We start from the raw sequence: 21,392 nt of genomic DNA on the forward strand, positions 1-21,392 counted from the left end.
GGAATTCACGAGAGGTGGACCCGCCTGTACGAGAAGAGGGGCGGGGGGGGGGGGGGGGACTTGTGTTGTCGGTACAGAAGTAAGATCTGTCCACTGGCCAGTGAGGACAGCTCAGTGTACTAGTCACTGTATGTCACCTGAGTAACAAAACCTTCAGAAGCATTTCAACCCTTCTACAGGTGCTCCAGTTGACAATTAGTGATGTGATCATGAAGTGGGAACTTGCAAGAACAACCACACCTAGAAGAAGGCCAAGCGGACCTCATCTAGCTCATCTATTGACGAACAGGAATCGTCGACGATTGCGGAATGTGTGACCGTAAAAAATCGCATATAATCAGCGGGAGGAATCACTCGTGAGTTGCAAAGAGCCACCAGCACTCCAGGTAACACTACGGCTGTGTGCAGAGTGGAGAGTGTTAAAAGGAATGGGGTATAATGGCCGTACATCTCTTCATAAATCGTGAAAATAGCATCGCATTTCCCGTAACGTGTACTACTATGGGAGGTGATTTTTTTTTTTGGGGGGGGGGGGGGGAGAGGAGGAAGGAGCAGGGCAATACTTAATGTCCAGGACAAAAAAAATTGTTTCGGTGATTGTTGTTCACTTTTACGAGCAAGACACTTTTTAAATAGGTGCTAGTGTGTAAGTAGAGTCCAGAATCTAAAAATATGTTATAGCATAACCTTAGCATTAGATGTGCATTTTCTGTAACATGTACTACCAAGGAGGCATACTTTATGACCACCACGAAAGGTATAAGAAAAGTAATAAAAATTTCGTTAACTGTCGCTGACTTTTATTTCCTAGATACTTTCTAAGTATATACTGATATGTAAGAGGAGTCTTGGGTCTGAAAATATGAATATGACATTAATTGTGAAACGTCACATCCACTAATAAGACTTATATTTTTGTGTTAAATTTTACTGCAAAAATGTAAAACAACTGCGGGATCTGTCATAAGAAATCACTAAAACAGAAAGAAACAAAAGAAATTAAAACCTAAATATAAATACATGTTTGCATTGCAACATTTTCAAAATGTCGGTATAAAGTGTCCTCCCCCATCCCGGTATTTCTGTAGCCAGTGCCAACCGACGCTTGAGCTGGCGTAAACAGTTATGCCACTGGACAGTGGATGACTGCAAACTACAGATTTATCGCCATGAATCACTCTGTAACTTGTGGTAATTCAATTGGATACTTTGGGTTTGGTGAATCTCCAGAGGACGTTCCCTACCATCATATGTAGCACCGACGCTGAAGTACAGCACTGAAAGGAAGGAAGAGTAGGATTTTACGTCCATTGGATAGTGTGGTCATTGGTAACGGAGAACAAGGACAGATTACGAAACGATGGAGAAGAAAATCGGGCGTGACGTTTTCAAAGACATCATCTCGGCATTTGCCAGTAGCGATTTTGGGAAATCACGGAAAATCTAAATCTAGATGGTCAGACAGGGATTTGAACTGTCCTCCAGAACGGTATTCCAGTGTGTCAACCAATGCATTACCCTTTTTGCTAGATACAGAGGCGACAGTGTGTCAGTACGGGGGTGTTTTTCGTGGCTACGCAACAGCCCCCAGTCGAGCCCTGGACACTAGTGCAGTGGCGTCCGTGGAAAACGGGCTACAGGTGTGCGTCCCTGAAGTCTCACTGAAAATACTGGGCTTGAACAGTTCGTGCTTATATGTCTGGGCTCACAAGCCCTGTTATCTGTGTTGTGGTAGCTTTATGATATGCCACTACTGCCCTTAAAATGTGGTGATCCTGGCTGGCGTCTGTGCCTTCTGGGGAAGATATTGATGGAACGCTATAAAGAAGGAGAAAGAGGGCATGGTTGGGTATATGAGGCAGAGGGAGATAGATAGAGAGAGTGTGGGATAAGAAATTTACAGGGAGCAGTGGGAAGGCGATGGTGAGAGATACGGAGATGAGGAGAAGATGAACAGAGGGGGAGCGAAGGAGGAAAGGGATAGAGAGAGATAGGGGGAAAAGGAGATTATAACTATATCCAGTTTGAAACTTCCAGGCAGATTAAAACTGTGTGCCGGACCGAGACTCGAATTCGGGACCTTTGCTTTCGTGGGCAAGTGCTCTACCGCCTGAGCTACCCAAGCACGACTCACGGCACGTCCTCACAGCTTTACTTCTGCCAGTGTCTCGTCTCCTATCAGCGCACACGCCGCTGCAGATGAAAATCTCATTCTGGAAGCATACCCCAGGTTGTGGCTAAGCCATGTCTCCGCAGTATCCCTGCTTTCAGGAGTGCTAGTTCCGCAAAGTTCGCAGGAGAGCTTCTGTAAAGTTTGGAAGGTAGGAGATGAAGCACTGGAAGAAGTAAAGCTGTGAGGACGAGACGTGAGTCGTGCTTGGGTAGCTCAGATGGTAGAGCACTTGCCCGCGAAAGGCAAAGGTCCCGAGTTCGAGTCTCCGTTCGGCACACAGTTTTAATCTGCCAGGAAGTTTCATATCAGCGCACAATCAGGTGCAGAGTGAAAATCTCATTCTGGAAATATATCCAGTTTCTATACACATAACAGTTGCGAGATATTACTGGGTTCGCTAGTTTAAACTAATTACAAGCTTAATAATGTTAACCATAACATACATTTTCGCTGGTAATAACTTTCTGTATTAAGTTCTCTACGGCCGCAGTCGAAGCGTGTAAAAATAATTGTAATGCAAAATAGAAAACCAAAAAAATCACATTTTTGTGATAACAAGATATATATAAAAAATCTTCTCTGTTTTCAAATATGTGAAAACTTCCTTAAAAACTAAAATTTTTATATCTACCTATAGCACAGAGCATTCTTCCTGTTCTTTGCGACAATAGATGGTATTAGATCAATAAAAGGCTACGAAAACTGTTTTGCTCTTGAGCCTCCACATGCGAATGCACGGAACTAAAATTTAAAAAAAGTAGTTCCTGTGTTTCAGAATGCGTGGGAGATTTTCACGAGTTGGCTACGCTACTGTCAGCAGGCCACACAAACACACTTGCGGCAACTGGTCTCGAAAACTAGTTACAGAAGTTCAACAATTAAAATTGAAAAAAATAATTAAAATATGCAGGCAGGGTTATGTGGTGAAAGTAATTAATATTCACAACTCGAAGTACTATTAATTTTAAAAAAAGTGATTTCATTGCCGTATTATTTCAGACACTGAAACAGTGTACTGACTTACACTGAAGTAAGGTAAAGAGGGTGCAATAGCTCAAATAACACCGGAGCGCCGGTCGGTGTGGCCGAGCGGTTCTAGGCGCTTCAGTCTGGAACCGCGCGACCGCTACGGTCGCAGGTTCGAATCCTGCTTCGGGAGTGGATGTATGTGATGTCCTTAGGTTGGTTAGGTTTAAGTAGTTCTAAGTTCTAGGGGACTGATGACCTCAGATGCTATGTCCCATAGTGCTCAGAGCCATTTGTACCATTTGAAAACCGGAGCAGTACCTTAGGTGAATTAACGTGTAAGTTCCAGTAAAATCTGGCAAATAGTTCATTCAACGTATATTTTAAAATTAAAGTTGCCCATTGGGTAATCACATAAAACCACAAGTTCAAATTATTCTAAAACAATCGCTGAGTTGTTTTACGGTTGTGTTCCGTTCACTTAGCGTTGATGGCTCTGTGCATTCCGGCCGACAAACGCAAAAAACGCAAGTCCCCGAGTTAACAATTAAACATTTTTGCGGAAACAACCCAAATGCGACCTAATAGTCGCTCATAGGTGCTTTATTGCTTCACTTCATCCAGGTGAATTGCTGACGAAGACCAAAACGGTTATTTAAGCACTTATGTACATACTTATAACTATTAATTTTACGCTATACGTAAAACTGTTCGCGTGCGTTAGTAGTAATGAATAAATGTATTAAAACTTCATGCATGATGCGTCAGTTTTACTCATGCCTTATTGTTTATGACGTCATATATTTTGAACTATGTGTCGTGCAACAACGAATTTGTGTAGGTATATTCAGCGGAATGCGTTGTGAGTAGAGTTAGTACCAAGTAAGTAATTAATTTAAACGTCATGCAGAAAGTGGCAGTTTCTCACACTCCTCAGTGTTTATGACATCATATCTCCTGATCTGTGAGTGATACGTGTATTTAGCGGTATGTTTGCATATTCACCGCTAAATTTATTCCAAATGTAGTTAGTTGCACAGAAGTAAGAAATTGAAACGTCATGCACGATGGACATTTTCGCACGCATCTCATTGTTTATGACGTCATATATCAAGAATTATATGCTTCTTGCCTCCATAGCGATTATTGTCTGACAGCAAGGAAAATGTGTATCAAGTTTAGTAGAAACTGGTTCAGTAGTTTAGGAGGAGATATAAAACACACACACACACATTATATGTATGGATATGCCGAATATTCTTATTGTGTACGGAATTTATATTCCCGCCTGTAATTTAAAATACAGAGCGTTTATTAAAAAAAATCTAGTATTATATTCTGATACAGCTCAAGGAGCCATTTCTGTGAACACACGGTTTACACATTGTTGAGATATTTATTTTTACTGTTCATTTTCATTATAAAACCTTCAATAACGACTAATTTAATTCCGATTTGCTTGGTCGACGGTACATCTTCACACACACACACACACATCTCATTTTTCTCTTTGTAACGATGTTATTGGCTTCTATGTAACTTTTAGAAATTAGTTTTTATTGAATTTATTTTCGTCAACGATTACGCGCCTGGATTTTTCCAGCCGCTGCGCCAAAGCACCATTTACCTCTTCCTCTCCCGCAGAGGTGGTATTCCTCATGGCCTCAGAGTCCGCCAATTACTGAAACTCAAAACTGCGTGTGTACTGGCGATGGAACGACATTTGTGCGACCTTCTTCAGCATATCGTGGTCAGCACACCACCTCAGCTGTGAAAACACACACGCTTCTGCGTATCCGGCGTACGCGTTTGCTTCTCCTATCATACCAGAACGTGCACGCGTGGCTGTGGCTGCTTTTCATAGATAAAAAACTTAAAAAGAGTTGCTGATGATGGTGTAACTTCAGTGAAACTTGTGTGGGTAAAAGAAGAAAAAATATGGTTGTTCAAGGTGCAGCCTATCCGTGTACAAACCAGTTTTATACAATAACTTTCAGCACTTATTAGTATCTTATGTTTTCTACTTAATCCGTGTAACAGTAGACTGCAATTTTACTTCAGTTTTGCGATCTATTATTAGTGTTTCAGTGTCTTGTGATGTATTTGTGGGGTTATAGTTGCCTCCAGTACATCTCAGTGCCTCGTCTTTCGCGGGTATTCTCGTATTCAAGCTGTCGTCGCTCGAGTTGCTCTATTCTGTACCGTGACTCATAGATATAGATCGTGTTTTAACCGCTGTGACACACATCGTTCAACCGCAGCTGCAAACCATGTATCTCCAACGTGGTCTCTAATATTAAGGAAGCTCGACTGAGCTACCTCATTGTTGAGTAGTGAGGGAATTACACCGAAGTGTCAAAGAAACTGGTATAGGCATGCGTATTCAAATACAGAGATAAGTAAACAGGCAGAATACGACCCTGCGATCGGCAACGCCTATATAAGACAACAAGTGTCTGGCGCAGTTGTTAGATCGTTTACCGCTGCTACAATGGCAGGTTATCAAGATTAAAGTGAGTTTGAACGTGATGTTATAATCAGAGCACGAGCAATGGGACACAACATATCCGATATAGCGATGAGATGGGGATTTTTCCCGTACGACCTCTTCACGTGTGTACCGTGAATATCAGGAATCCGATAAAACATCAAATCTTCGACATCGTTGCGGCCGGGAAAAGATCCTGATTGAAGAGAATCGTTCAACGTTACAGAAGTTCACCCCTTCCGCAATTTGCTGCAGATTTCAATGCTGGGCCATCAACAAGTGTCAGCGCGCGAACCATTCAACGAAATATCATCGATATCGGCTTTCGGAGCCGAGGGCCCACTCATGTACCTTTGCTGACTGCACGACACAAAGCTTTACGCCTCGCCTGGTCCCGTCAACACCGCCATTCGACTGTTCATTACTGGAAACATGTTTCCCGGTCGGACGAGTCTCGTTTCAAATTGTATCGAGCAGATGGACGTGTTCGGGTATGGAGAAAATCTCATGAATCCACGGAACCTGCATGTCAGCAAGGGACTGTTCAAGCTGGTGGAGGCTCTGGGATGATGTGGGGTGTGTGCAGTTGGAGTGATATGGGACTCCTGATACGTCTAGATACGACAATGACAGGTTACACGTACGTAAGCATCCTGTCTGGTCATCTGCATCCATTCATGTCCACTGTGCATTCCGACGGACTTGGGCAATTCCAGAAGGAAAATGCGACACCCCACACGTCCACAATTGCTACAGAGTGGCTCCAGGGTCACTCATCTGAGTTTAAACACTTCCGCTGGTCACCAAAATCCCCAGGCATGAACATTATTGAGCATATCTGGGAAGCCTTGCAATTTGCTATTCAGAAGAGCTCTCCATCCCCTCGTATTCTTATGGGTTTATGGACAGCTCCGCAGGATTAATGGTGTTAACTGCCTTCAGTACTACTTCAGACATTAGCCAAGTCCATGCCATGTCGTGTTGCGACACTTCTGCGTGCTCTTGGGGGCCCTACACGATATTCAGCAGGTGCACCATTTTCTTTGGCTCTTCAGTGTATGTCACTGTCACCATTTAATATTTCCAGAAACAGATAGTTATGGTGGTGCCAAGAGTGGGGTCAACGCCAGCTTCACATTCTAGTGGAGACTGATTTGTATTTTTCCCATCCATGAGGTATGTAAACCTTTTTGTTGAGACCTAGGTTTGGATAGTCAACGACTATTGTTGATTTACGTGTAGAGCTAGTGGCCATTTCCATAGCCTCTTCTTTCAAGCTGCCTTGTGTTAAGTGGTCTTGACCTGTTCCAAATACGATTAATGTGATCCAGATTATTGTAATTAAGGGGAATATTTGGTATCAATTATTCCTGGAAATGCTGAAACGTAGCCAGGGTGCTTTACACTCAAACAGCAGCGCTAAGTAGTGTGTAATACTTGTAATCTTTGAAATAAGGTCAAAATTAATTGGTTGTTTGTAGTTTTACTTTAGGGTAGAAATGATAAGTTCAGTTTGCAATAGGCATGAAATTTAGTTTACATACTTACTTGTCACCTGGCAACGTTCGTTGTACCTCTCGCTGCAAAGTCACGAACTCCTGTTAGAAGCTTTCCATTGCATGGGAGCCGGGATGGCGTAGCTCGCGTCTGCCCCCAAATGAAAACGTTTCTTCCAGCAGCTTGTTGTCACCTTTTCCTCATTGACTTGCAGGATTAGGGTTCAGTGTGTTAATACCGTCGAACTGAGTGTCGTCGTTTTGCATTACATACTGTACATTTTGATAGGCAAATCTGCTCACTATCGCCGAAGCACGTCAGGTGACATATCCACCCACTTGTTACGACGTATAAAATCTCATGTAAGTTGCGAAATTTAAATTCATTCAAGCTGACACCTTACACACTACATAAAATGACTACCATGTGGAGCTCCACTTAACATTCAAATGCTGAAGGCAATATCATATACCACATAACCCGGTAGTATGTCTAATAACAACAGTGGTTAATATAACACATCCTGACTTAGAATTTGGGGTATGTTAAATGTTCAGCCAACAGATCACTTCTTAAAGGTGGCCCGTGTCCCAGTTATGCACAACATCCACTGCAGCAACAAACGTCATCAGCACTGATCCCAGTGCCTAGTTGTGAATGTAATAACTACAATTAGGCTTCTGTATTTTTTGGATGCAGGTCAGGATGTTTTACCGTATTCTTTTGAGTCGAATTCAGGACAAATTTATGATATTACTTAAAAATATTAACAGTTGACAAAATATTTATCTTTTTTTACTCAGTTGTATTTTTCATTCGATGTGACTCTTTTCAGAAATTGTTTGTTTTAGTTACAGCATAAAAATCACAACAAGAAAGCTCTGAAATAATTTTAACATTTACCAAAAGTTTAACAGTAGCTTTTGAAAGCTTACACCTTTTTTTCAGACAAAAATGTTCCCAAGAATTGAAAAACTGTTTAAATTGGAACAGACGTCCTGGGTAAAGACACTGAAATCTCAACCGCGTTATAAATATACTAACATAGAACATCAATCTTCTGCAACACCTTGAAAATTGCTTTCTACTTCTCTTGAATAGTATCTGATACTCTTCCAGAATTTGAACAGCAACCTACTCTTCTGTTTTGATTTACCTAGTTCAACAATGTTCCTTCATCACACAGGTCATGTATATTTACAGAATTTTTTACAGTTCCATTAATGGCTTGTGTACTCCGTTCTAAATCAATTCATACAGTTTAAGTTCGTAAATTTATGCACTAAGACTTTCGAAATTCAGCAAGAGTGTTATTCCCGTCCCTGGCTTTTTAAAAAGATCTAGTTTGTTTGATGAAGCAGTAGCATTCATAGCACTCATATTTTAGCTGTTTTCACGTCATCTTTATTATTATTCTTTTCATTACGTACAACATAAAATTTCTCCTGTACACAGTAAACAGAATAGATGTTCCTTGTTACTGTCTTTACACGATTTCAAAAATGTGTATTCCTGTCGCATGTTAACATTAGACACACTCTTACTTTTTCCTATACCTAAACGACAAGACAAAAAACTAATAAGGATAAATCATGAATACCGTGCAGATGAGCTACTTCACACACGAAAACAATATCCACACGTTGCTCCTGTCGTTACTAAATGACTGAATGAAGGGTGGTTACGGAACCGGTCACCATGCCTCCCCAAACGCGCCAGCGTTTGCTGAAGCTCGGCTGGAAGAGGCACGGCCGAAAAAAAAAACATTTGAAAACGCTAAGTCGAACATATCTAAAAATAAAAAAATACTCGTCATCATAAAATTCTCCAATTCAGGACGTGTTATGCAATCCAAGGTATCACCTCGGACGGCAGTAAAAAACCCAGGACTGTCCAGGCTAATCTCGAACGTGTGCAAGCTTGACTACAACCAAGGCGTAATAACTTTGGCTGCAGTCCGATCTTGTTCACTTGATCAAGCAGAGACATCAGGAGCCTAGCAACGAGCACTACCATTACAGGTCCACAGTCTATAGGGAGGTGACCCACCTGAAAGAGAATTTAGAATTAATGGATCTGTAGTCACTAAAAGTGAAATATTCGTATTCTATGTTTCGTTTAGTAGACTGAATCTGCCCACAACACATTTCCTCCTGTAAAATCATTCTGAGGCAGATGCGCCAAAATTTCGTTGAGAAGGTGGGTATAGAACATCCACATTCGAATCCCAGGAAAGATGAACCAACTGTCTATTGCAAGTGCCATCGTAAGTATTCAAACCACTGTGTCGTCTCACTTCACGTACAGTAAAATAACAGTCGTAGCTCATACTGCCAACTCACGCAGTTACTTTAAAATCATTCAGCATCATTTTCCTCGTAGGCTTACAACTGATTCCACTTTCGGCCGCTCCGGTGTCTTTCATCACCTTTCGCACGCAGGGGCCGGTATAACATGGACTCCGACATCACACGGGTTGCGTCAGTGACAATGTGTCGTGAAGGACAACTTCATAGTGCAACTGAGTTGCCTGAGAGCTAGGGCTATTTCACTTTCTAAGGCTATTTAAGTTTCTATTTTTTAGAATGTATGTTAATGTGGTAGCAATCATATTCGATTTAATTCCTCTTTCCAGAATCATTTCTGCTAATAATAAAGTGAACGTAATTTTCACGAGATGTAAGACGTCTGTGAATTGATATGTATAATTTCTCATCTTAGGGGATTTTTTTGCTGGTTTCAAAACCGGTCTTACGCTTTACGTGACTGTAAAATTTCCAAATCTGTGGGGAATTTAGTATTACTGTTTATATTTTAGTAATTATAATTCAGCTGATCCGCTTGGGCTACAGTTGTATGAGTAGGAGGTCAACTTTCATCATCCATCATTTGTTAAGTGAACGTTACTTAGAAAATAATGAAATTTTAATATTGCGCCACGTTCTTATACTCTGTCCATCTCATCGTATCTGAGTAACACTTCGACTCATCACCGTCAGCTATGTTTGGATGTAGTCCAATACCTTTCCTTCCCCTGCAGTCTTTACCCTACGCAGCTCCCTCTAGTACCATGACACTTCTCTCTCATGTTTTAGCACATAAACTATTATCCTGCCTTTTGTCTTTGTCAGTGTTCCCAAGTGCAGCTTTCTTTGCCGATTGTGTTCAGAATCTCTTCACTTCTAATCACATTATTTCACATCATTTCCAACACCCTTGTATGGCACCACATTTCAAACGCTATGGTTCAACTTTTTACAAGTTTCCTCCTGAAGGTTATGGTTCACTTGCACACAATTTTGATTTGTCTGCATGTTTGTAGCCATGAAATCCAATATCTGACGTGGCCGCCTGTTTGTTCAAGCTCATTTAGCATTACCCTGGGTGCACGTGTAGTATTCCAGTATAGATGCAAGCTAGTTTGCTAGCATGAGGTGTTAGCACACATGGGGTGCTACAGACTCTACGGTTTGTGACTGTGAGTCTCTGAACCTGAAAATGCAGCACTAGAGATGAAGGCCCATTGCATTCTTACCAAAGGAGTTGGAGTGTGATCTTGAAAGATGATGATATGGCTCTTATATGGATTAGTAATTTATATAAGGCAGCAGATTAAGTGAATGTCCATCCCGCACCTTACAAGACAGATTTTATACATCGTAACAGAAAGGAGAATACGTCACCTAACATACTTCAGCGAAAATATGCAGATTTGCCTGTTAAAACGTATAGTATCCAATGTAAAGGAATGACACTCCGTCGATGGTACTAACACACTGAACCCAAATCCTGCATGTCTATGAGCAAGAGAAGAAAGAAGATGCTGGAGGAAAAATTTTAATATGGAGCAGATGCGAGTTGTGACGTCAAAGCTCGAGTACAATGGAACGCTCTTAAAGCGACCCATGGCAAGGGATAATGAACGCGCTGTGTGACACATCGAAGAGGGCAGGTAGCGGGCCAGTGGCATGGTACGGAGAGAAACTTTAGAAAACTGCATTGGGGAATGTCCAGATGAATACAAACAGATCAGCGACGCAATCGATTATCATGAACTGCACACAGTAATAGCCCATGGTGTATGCATGTAACTCTTAGTCGTATGGAGCGGGCACAAAACGTCCGATTGGCTGACATGAACTAGGAAGGAGTAAAATGCCGAAATTTCGATGCAGTTTAATGGTCGGCCCTTTGCGATTAGGAGAGACAGTTTCCACAAGATGAAAGGAACACTCCTATTGGTGAAAAAAAGGCATGATGTGGAACACGAAAGGACCAAGGTGGGGGACAGTTTTGCTACGAGAGACACAAGACCGAAAATTTTGACGACTCTCCTCTGAACCAACGTCAAGTGCAAAACAGGGCGCATCACACTCTGTACGATCCAAAGGAGGAATTTCGTGTGAACTCTGCACTCACTTTGGCTGACATTCAGCTGGATATTAGCTGTAGCGTCATTGAGCTCCAACAGCGGAGAAACGAAACAGCCACGTAGTTAACTGTTCTTGCGAGAACTGAGAGGGCATTGTCATATGCACACTGCTCCATCCATGCAAGTGCAGATCGCCATATTTCAAGACTTGGAATGAGTGCATGAGTTGTCATCTAACGAGAAACATAGGACAGTTTCTGCTGACAAAATCAAGAAAGATTTTGTAAGTAGGCTGTTTAGGTTTTCTTATTGGTAACGCCACGTAGCGCTCTGTACGAAAATCACTGGCTGTGCTGTGTGCAGTCTGTGGCTAGTTTGCATTGTTGTCTGCCATTGTAGTGTTGGGCAGCTGGATGTTAACAGCGCGTAGCGTTGCGCAGTTGGAGGTGAGCCGCCAGCAGTGGTGGATGTGGGGAGAGAAATGGCGGAGTTTTGAAATTTGGATGTCATGAACTGCTATGTATATTACGATTTTTCAACACTATTAAGGTAAATACATTGTTTGTTCTCTATTAAAATCTTTCATTTGCTAACTATGCCTATCAGTAATTAGTGGCTTCCGTAGTTTGAATCTTTTATTTAGCTGGCAGTAGTGGCGCTCGCTGTATTGCAGTAGTTCGAGTAACGAAGATTTTTGTGAGGTAAGCGATTTGTGAAACGCATAGGTTAATGTTAGTCAGGGCCATTTTTTTGTAGGGATTCTTGAAAGTCAGATTGCGTTGCGCTAAAAATATTGTGTGTCAGTTCAAGCACAGTCTTGTACAATTTTTCAAAAGGGGACGTTTCATATGTCGACCCTTAGCCGAGGATACCTCACTGGAATTTTCTGATTTTTTCTTGTAGTTTGTGTAATTAGTGTAGATTCTGTTTATTGCTAGCGCGTAATTGTAGAGAGAATCTCCTTTGTAGTTACAGTCTTTCATTGTTGTACAGTAAAACAGGTGTGGCAACCATGTAAATTTGCACCAAGTATTTCGCAGCTTGCAATTTACTAGATATTATTTTCAGCGCTATGTTAACGTGTTCTCTTATTTTCTGTGTTATCGTGTGAAATATTGTGACAATAATGGCGTGTGAAAAACGTAACACTAGGCTCCAAAGTAAACAGAGAAATAATATTGACGACGAGGGTAGCTTACCAGCACCGCTGTGTAATGAATTAACAGACATTCAAAGTAGTAATTTGGTAACTGTGCACAGGGAAATGGAGCGGGCGTCAAATAATGGTGTACACAGTGAAACAGGTAGTGAACAGGGAAGCATTATCGATCGATCGGTCGGCAACAGCTCGCCTCAGGAGTCGGGAATGACAGAACACAATATTGCAAATACTGTAGACTCAGGTTTTGGGTTCTCACCGTTTTCTCAAATGAGTCAAGACACATTTTCCGCTTGTCAAAATGTGAGTGTTGCCGGTGCATATTCACCGCCGAAAAGCACTCAGGAACATGTTTCAGACACCAGTGCATTGTTATTACAATTAATACAACAAATGGGACAAAAGATTCCAAAGTTAGACACAATGGAGCAAAATCAGAGACAAACACAGCAAAAGCTTCAAAAGTTAGACACAAAGGAACTAAATATTCAAAAGTTAGTCACAATGGAACAACACCAGAGACAAACACAGCAACAATTAGACGCAATGGAACAAAATCTTCACACCACACTTGAGCAAACACGTGAAGATTTAACTACTGAGTTACATAAAATCGAATCGAAATGTCAAAAAGTCTGTAACGACGTAAAAACACAAATATGTGAGCATTTTCAACCTATTTTTTCGCGGCATGAAAATGCATTACAGAATCACGAAGCAGCCATAAAAGAACTGAAAATTATTGTTCATGAAAATCATGAGACCTTGCAAGCTAAAATTGACTCAGTTGCATCTACCGATTCGGTTACGCAACTTGCAAAAACTCAGGAAAACTTAAAGGACACAGTAGAAAGACACATTGAGGAAATTAGTTCATTATCAGAGAAAGTAGTTGAACTTTCGGATCAGCTAAATAATTTATCTACGAAGGTAGATGATAATCTGAATGACACAAAACCGGTAGTCTTAAATGACACAGAAGAGTGCGAACAAATTAGGAAATTCAAACAAAATCAGAATCAAAGTAATACGCAACAACAAAGAGAAATCCGGGAAGTACAAGATCAGCTGACACAGGTAATACAACAATTACGTATTTCAGAGGCCACTCGCGCTCCAATACGGGAAGAGGGACATAGAAATACGGAACAGCCACAAAATAATAACTCAGGGCACTTCGGAAATTGTGAAAGAAGTTGGCAAGGTACACCGAATTTTGAGATGGAACCGCCGAAACGACGTAAAAATGATCGACATGCGACACGCCGACACGATGATTTTGACTATAAGCTGTTCATTACTACACGTAAATTCAAAACATTTAAGAATTCTGGCAACGACATTCATCCACAAGCATGGCTCCATCAATTCTCTCATTGCTTTCCTCCCAACTGGTCATTAGAGCACAGATTAGAATTTATGTGTGGCTATTTAGAGAATGAACCAGCTGCAAGAATGCGATCGGTCATTCACGATTGCCACATTGAAGGAGAATTTTATCATGCCTTCCTCTCAGCATACTGGTCTCAAGCTACACAAGACCGAGTAAAACATAGCATCATGATGATGAAACACTTTGAACAATCTGAATTTTCCAATCTTGTCAAATATTTTGAAGACATGTTGCATAAGAATCAATATCTTTCAAACCCATACAGCCCTTCAGAACTCATCCGCATTTGCTTAATCAAATTGCCTGAACATTTAAGAAATATTGTTTTGGCAGGACGTTGCAAAGACGACATTGAAGCTTTTCAGGGACTCTTACAAGAATTAGAAATTGACACAGACAGTCGTGGGATGCGAAAACAGGAAAACAATCACTACAGGTCACATCCGTCACAATTCCGTGACGACAGAAACAATAACTCGACACGACAAGTCTATTCTTACAACGCAAATCGTGACCAAAACAGAAACCACCCATATGACAACCACTGGCAGAGTAATAATAGTTACAGAGAAAGATTGCATTTCCGTAGTAATGAATATGAGAGAGATTACCATAGAAACAGACAATATGGGAACAAAAACAGTTTTTATCAAGGGAGACAGATTAACTTCAGACGCAACAGTTCAGCGCGCAGTTACGATTCCAGGAGAAATTCTCCACCACATGACCAACAAACAAGAAACTATGTAAACTACCGACAAAACGACAGACCTGAATTCCATCAGAACTGGCGGGATTCAAACAGAGCAGGGCACTCTCGACAAGGTGAATTTGTAGAAGTTAAGTCTCCTAATCCCAATAACGACGCGCGCCAACAAAGAGACAGGCAATGACTCGCACCCCAGGCAGCCACGTGCGCCGGCTGGCTCAGAGAAAAATAACATAGACGCTAACCTTGAGAAAAATTCCAGTATTCTTTACCGACGTATACCGCATGATAATTGCATTCGAATCAAACTGTGAGTACTATTAAGAGTAAAGGATTGCACCACATTTCACATGTAAAACCGTTTATTGAAAGATAATCTGCTTTTTAACTTAGTCTTTGCCATAAAATTTTTCACTTCACATTTCTAGTATGCTTTGTCAGACTTAAGAAACTGTTAACATGCAACAATGTTTGAAGTTAAATATCCAGTCAAGAATAAAGAGAACTTATTTAAACAGAAATTATTCTGAACAGACGACACAGCGTTATTTTGTGTGTACATTCTTGTTTGTTAGTTAGACGATTATGTAACGACTATCAGGCTTACATACTTATAACATATACTGGCATGGCTAATGAGATTTTAATGCAACATTTTGGTTTACTTGAAAATACATTCTGGATTTAAAGTACTTTCTGAGAGATACCAGATGAGACAGTGGTTAGTTTATGTGACAGCTACACGATTTTATCATGACACTACTAATGAGTGACAATTTACAATGTTGCTTTTGCGGTGTTTCTGTTTTATGTCTGCACAGTTTTATGTATTATTCTGGAAAGTAAAACATGTTTTATTAGTAACTTTTGTGGTATACCTACAATGAGACAGCCTTTTTCGTAGCACAACAATACGTTACATTATAGTACTTTCCTGATCATGGTAAGGTACGTAATAACTACAGTATCTATACGCAAAGCATTTCACTTTCGTTTATGATGAGGTAAGTACTTTGACTTCAGCAGAACTTTGCTTACAGAGGACGATAACTACGACAGTTCCATAGAATTATCTTACAGCAAGACGCACAATTAGCGCTACAGGACATGCATTTGAGTGATTAATTTTATACTTATAACATTTATTTTTAAAGATTTTTGAATTACAAAGAAAGTTTTCTGTGACACATTTCATTCCATTGCTGTAATCTGTAACACCTGAGGGTATAATTACATTAATCCTCAGGGGGGTACACGCTTACTTTGTGTACCATGTGTTTGGCAAGCATAAGGAGCCCTAGCTAATATGGTATTTGCTTATACAACTTTACACATCGGTACCATATTTCTCTAACACACAAATTACACAGCTATTTGATCATTTAACTGAGAGATAAACATTTTTTTTACTACATCAGTGACACATGTTTACGCAATTACACAGTTGGGTAACTTCACACTTACGAAATTGTATTTTGTCTGTACTTTGTGAACTGTTCATATTTTTTCGGAACCATTGTGATATCATGAGAGCTTTGAATGATATATTTGGTATGGGATCATGATTTTAAAGTATGTTTGAGGTAGATGACACTATTGAAATGAGCAGAGAATTTTTTTTAGAATTTGAAATTATTGGAGGAAGCTACGACGATTTTGAGAGTTGACTGAGGTGTTATGATGTTATTATTACAATGACGATGTGTATTATGCTGCTGAGGTATGTTTATGATTAATAAACTGATGCTATATGAGTTATTTGATTATGCTACGTATCTGTTAGGAGAAAATATTGAAAAAGTGTCGATGAATATGTGTATGTGTAAAAAGGTAAGGAATAATGAGTAATGGTTAGGGACTCTGGTTTGTGAAAAAGGTTGTTGGAAACCAAGAATCGTACTTTAAGAGTTATGAAATGTATGTAAATGCGTGAATGTATTACAATGCCGACGAAAATTTTTTAGATACTGTTATATCAATAGGATTTTGTTTCTACACATTTGTAACGCAAATTCTCAACCTGTGGAATTTTTTTATATGAGACTGCCACTGTACCGGAAACTGCTGTCGTAAATATTTCCGTAAGAAAGTTAAGTGACCATCTGCACGTAATGCGTCGTGGGCACCCAGCTGTGTCAGACGCCTGGAGAAAAAGCCATTAGTGTGTGCCTTTTCAGAGACACAGGTGGAAAAGAAAGGGGAGGTCATTATCCTCGCTATTGACATTCCTTTGTAGAAAGCATCACAAATACGACACGCTCAATCTTGAAAACATATGATTATACTGTGGAGCTCTTAAGTTATGATATTTACTAAAATGCCTAATGAATAGATGAGAAACATTTCACAGCTATTGTCTTGCTAGTTGAGAGAAATGCCATATGGCTTGCTTTATGAATTTATTTACTCATTTTGTTTAATAGCTAGTTTCTAGCTGCACTGCAGCACTGGTTAAAATAAAATTTAATAGATGTACTGATGTAAATATTTTATGCCTACAGATCCAGTAAATAATTTTATGATCTATTAAAAAAAACGATGGAGCATAAAAAGACATTTCCCTTCACAGGAATTACATACGGAATTTTCTTTTCAAGTATGTGGTAATTTTTTTGGTAGAATACTTCTTGTGGTGCACCACTTTAATTACATAGACATTAAGATGTGAATATACATTTCCCTTGTCTGCATTGTTGTCTCTAGTGTAATATTTTTTCTGCTTGAGCTATGTCATGTTCAGATATAAGTTATTGCATTTGCTGCTGCTGTTTGCCAGGCATAGTGCTACTAAATTTCACTTTGTATTTCTCTGTTAAGTTAGTTTTACTACTGATTTATTTTTCTTGTTGCTGCACATTGGCTCATATTAGTTGTAATGTTGCATTGCTTGGTAATTTAGATTTACTGTAGCTTGCTTTGCAATTTTCCATTTTTTTTGTCAACGCTGTTTGTGTTAATTGTTTTATGCTGCTGCATTGCCTCGTCCCTTAGTTTAGCATCTGAGCTCAGTAGATTTAAGTTAGCTTAAGAGGTGGTAGCCTATAAGAGAATGAGTTGCGATGAATTTGAAGAAATGCACTGAGAGGCTATACGAGAAAAGCACAGAAAGCAGGTATAGATAGGACTTTTGGAAATAATGAAGAACAAAGGGAGATCTCCAAGAAGTAAAGAAAGTTTTGTTTGCAAAATACTGCAGTAAAACAAACTCTGTCCTTCCCTTGTGTTATCCCACTATTTGTTTGTGTATCCGTGTGTGTTTATGTTCTTCCTGTCTTTATATGTTTATCTGATAAGACTTATGTTGTAGAATTTTTCTAATACTTAGCTACGTGAACTATGATGAGGAATACTGTTATCCTCAAATATAATTTGCATTAATAATATGTTATTTACTTTGTAAAGATGTTAGACATTATTAATTCTGTTCTGTTTTAATGCTCATGTGTGAAGTTGATGTTTCAATAATTATTCTGATCATTTATGTATTTACTTATGTCATAATTCCTGTAACACTGATGTATATGTTTATTTCTATTCTTTTGTAAAGCCCCTATCACTACAAATGTTATCTGTATTATTATGTTTTTAATTATGTATTTTGTACCGCTGTTATTGTATTCTTATGTTATAAAATTGTAATTGATACCAGTTTATCATATTATTAACTTGTAAGTTACATTTCACTGCACACGTTTCTGTTGGTCATAGCATATGGACAATATGTGAGAAGTAGGGACTGTTAGTGTTTGCACGTGTGTTAATAATTCAGCAAGGGACTGGATGTCAGCATTGCTGGTTCTAAGGACAATTCCAAAAACTTTGTGAGTGCACAAGTGGTGGTTATGGAATTTCTATATTGTCCGCAAGACTCTTCGATGGTGATTGTGCACCTGCACAGTCACAACAGATGGCTGCTGGCCAACTCTACAAGGACTACAGTGGGTCTGCATCTTTGACGGCCTACCAATACCATTATTTCTACAAGGACTGCAGTGGCTCTGCACCTCTGGTGGCCCACCAATACCGTAATCTCTAACAGGACTACAGTGGGTCTACTCTGTGATGACCTACCTACCAATATTCTTCAAAACTTCGACTGACTCTGCGGTGGGTTTGCTCTGCTGTGGCCCATTACCTGTCTGCATGTCAAGAGTCAGCACTGTCTTTTCGTTGGAAGGACAACACTACTTCTTCAAGACTGCATGGAAATCCACTACTTCCGTGTGCATTTTCTTTTACTGCTCAGACTTTGAGAAAAACACTGCAATTTTACTGTGATGAATGATCAGGACTGTCTTTAAGGACTGTGAGAAAATTTTAGATTTTGACCAACATTGTATTAATAAGTGTGTGCTTTTCATATCTTTCTTACTGTAATTATGAAAATTTTTTTCAAATCTATGTAGGCCAGTGCCCAAAACAATTTGTAAAATTTTTTGTGGGGAGCATGAGGGCTGTGTAAGTAGGCTGTTTAGGTTTTCTTATTGGTAACGCCACGTAGCGCTCTGTATGAAAATCACTGGCTGTGCTGTGTGCAGTCTGTGGCTAGTTTGCATTGTTGTCTACCATTGTAGTGTTGGGCAGCTGGATGTTAACAGCGCGTAGCGTTGCGCAGTTGGAGGTGAGCCGCCAGCAGTGGTGGATGTGGGGAGAGAAATGGCGGAGTTTTGAAATTTGGATGTCATGAACTGCTATGTATCTTATGATTTTTCACCACTATTAAGGTAAATACATTGTTTGTTCTCTATTAAAATCTTTCATTTGCTAACTATGCCTATCAGTAGTTAGTGGCTTCCGTAGTTTGAATCTTTTATTTAGGTGGCAATAGTGGCGCTCGCTGTATTGCAGAGTTCGAGTAACGAAGATTTTTGTGAGGTAAGCGATTTGTGAAACGCATAGGTTAATGTTAGTCAGGACCATTTTTTTTTTTTTTTTTTTTTTGGTAGGGATTTTTGAAAGTCAGATTGCGTTGCGCTAAAAATATTGTGTGTCAGTTTAAGCACAGTCTTGTACAATTTTTCAAAAGGGGACTTTTCAATTTTGATTAGGTTTTATAGAACTTTCAGAGGACGATAGCAGCTACCTGCCAATTGCTCATCGCAGCTAAGGTAAATACCATTAGTAGAGGCGTAAACTTGTTGGTACACCAGCTTACGTCCACTGTGAACTCGAGCAACCATGAGTAATCTTTTGCTCAGCTTGTCACAAAAACTAAACGTCTTCCGCTGACTTGATTGCCATCCTAAATAGTACCGAACTTAGAACCAGAATCGACTGATTTGTCGTAATATTGGCCAACTTCACGATGTAGTGGTAAGAATAATTTTTAAGAGAACCGAGTGGTTAAAACTTGATTTTGTTGTGTTCAGTATTATTTCGATTAAACAGGAAATGATGTGCTATCTTGACTACCGTCCTAACCTTGGCATGTTAGAACCTGTGTAAGTTCGTGTACTTCTTTGACAATAATCCTGAATTAAAAGTAATTTGTATACAGCTAAACTCTGCTGTGGTCTGTCATAGAATAAGGGTCCACTCCTAGGCCCAATCATTTTCTCTATAGATGCTAACACACTCACTGGGTGTTTTTGCTAATGTCTCACGATAGAAAAAAGGAGTGAAGTGTCAAATAATGACGACTCTGGCAGGATGGCAATTGGTCTGCCAGGATGGCAATTAATAAAATTATTAACTGTAACTAAAATTTTGTATTGAAAAAGAAAGTGAAATTTTTTTGTGACAAGGTTACTCAGCGTATGTGTCTGTATAGTGGTCAGAATACTGTAAATGTGTGATCCACAGAGTAGAAGAAGCTGTATTAATGAGTCCGCGAAGTTATTCACGGCGTTCTTGAGTTGCTTTGAATAGCCACTAACAGTGAACAGCGTTGCTAATGATGTGTTAATAGCGTAAGAAACTTCCTATGATATTTTGGAGATGTGTCACGTCATATAACATAATGTTGACGAGAGCTCAGGCTCGCGCAAATCGAGAAAAACAGAAGTCAGTTAGACGGTCCGAGACGGCGCAAGGACGGAGATCATCGCATATAGGGCAAACTGAAGATATTAATAGGATAGAAACTGACGTGCAACAAAAAGTATCCAGTGCAAGTCACGAAACCGAACGAAGTAACAAGGCAAAGGGAATGGTGGCAGTTTCGCGATTGGTATAGCAGTTTGAGACCGCACAAAACCGAAAAGATGACGGACCTAGTGGGTCAGAAGTAGAATCAGAGGACGAGAAACTTCGGTATGTTGAACCAAATGTGGTAATTCTGAATCAAACGGGACGGTTTCCTATGGAAAGAATGTGTGTAAGTGCACAGAAGTCGGTGAGACGTCACGTGACAGACGTGAACGGCAAAAATTGCACTAAATGGTGACAGGTGACGATGGCGAGGAGTCGGATAGTGGTTTCGCAATATTTAACCAACTCACTATTGTTGTCAATCAAACAAATGCGGGATTATCAGACTTAAAACCAGAAAAAAATGGAGCGTTAGCTGTCTTAGAAACAAATGAAGGGTTATCGGCTACAAATGCTGCTTCAAACGGTCTCAAATTTGAAACCAATGCTAGAATCAAAAATTCCTCAATGATCAGCAAAAGTTGCGAACGGAAGTTAACGAACAG

The sequence above is a fragment of the Schistocerca serialis genome, chromosome 2 (assembly GCF_023864345.2).
Source record: "Schistocerca serialis cubense isolate TAMUIC-IGC-003099 chromosome 2, iqSchSeri2.2, whole genome shotgun sequence".
Lineage (NCBI taxonomy): Eukaryota > Metazoa > Arthropoda > Insecta > Orthoptera > Acrididae > Schistocerca > Schistocerca serialis.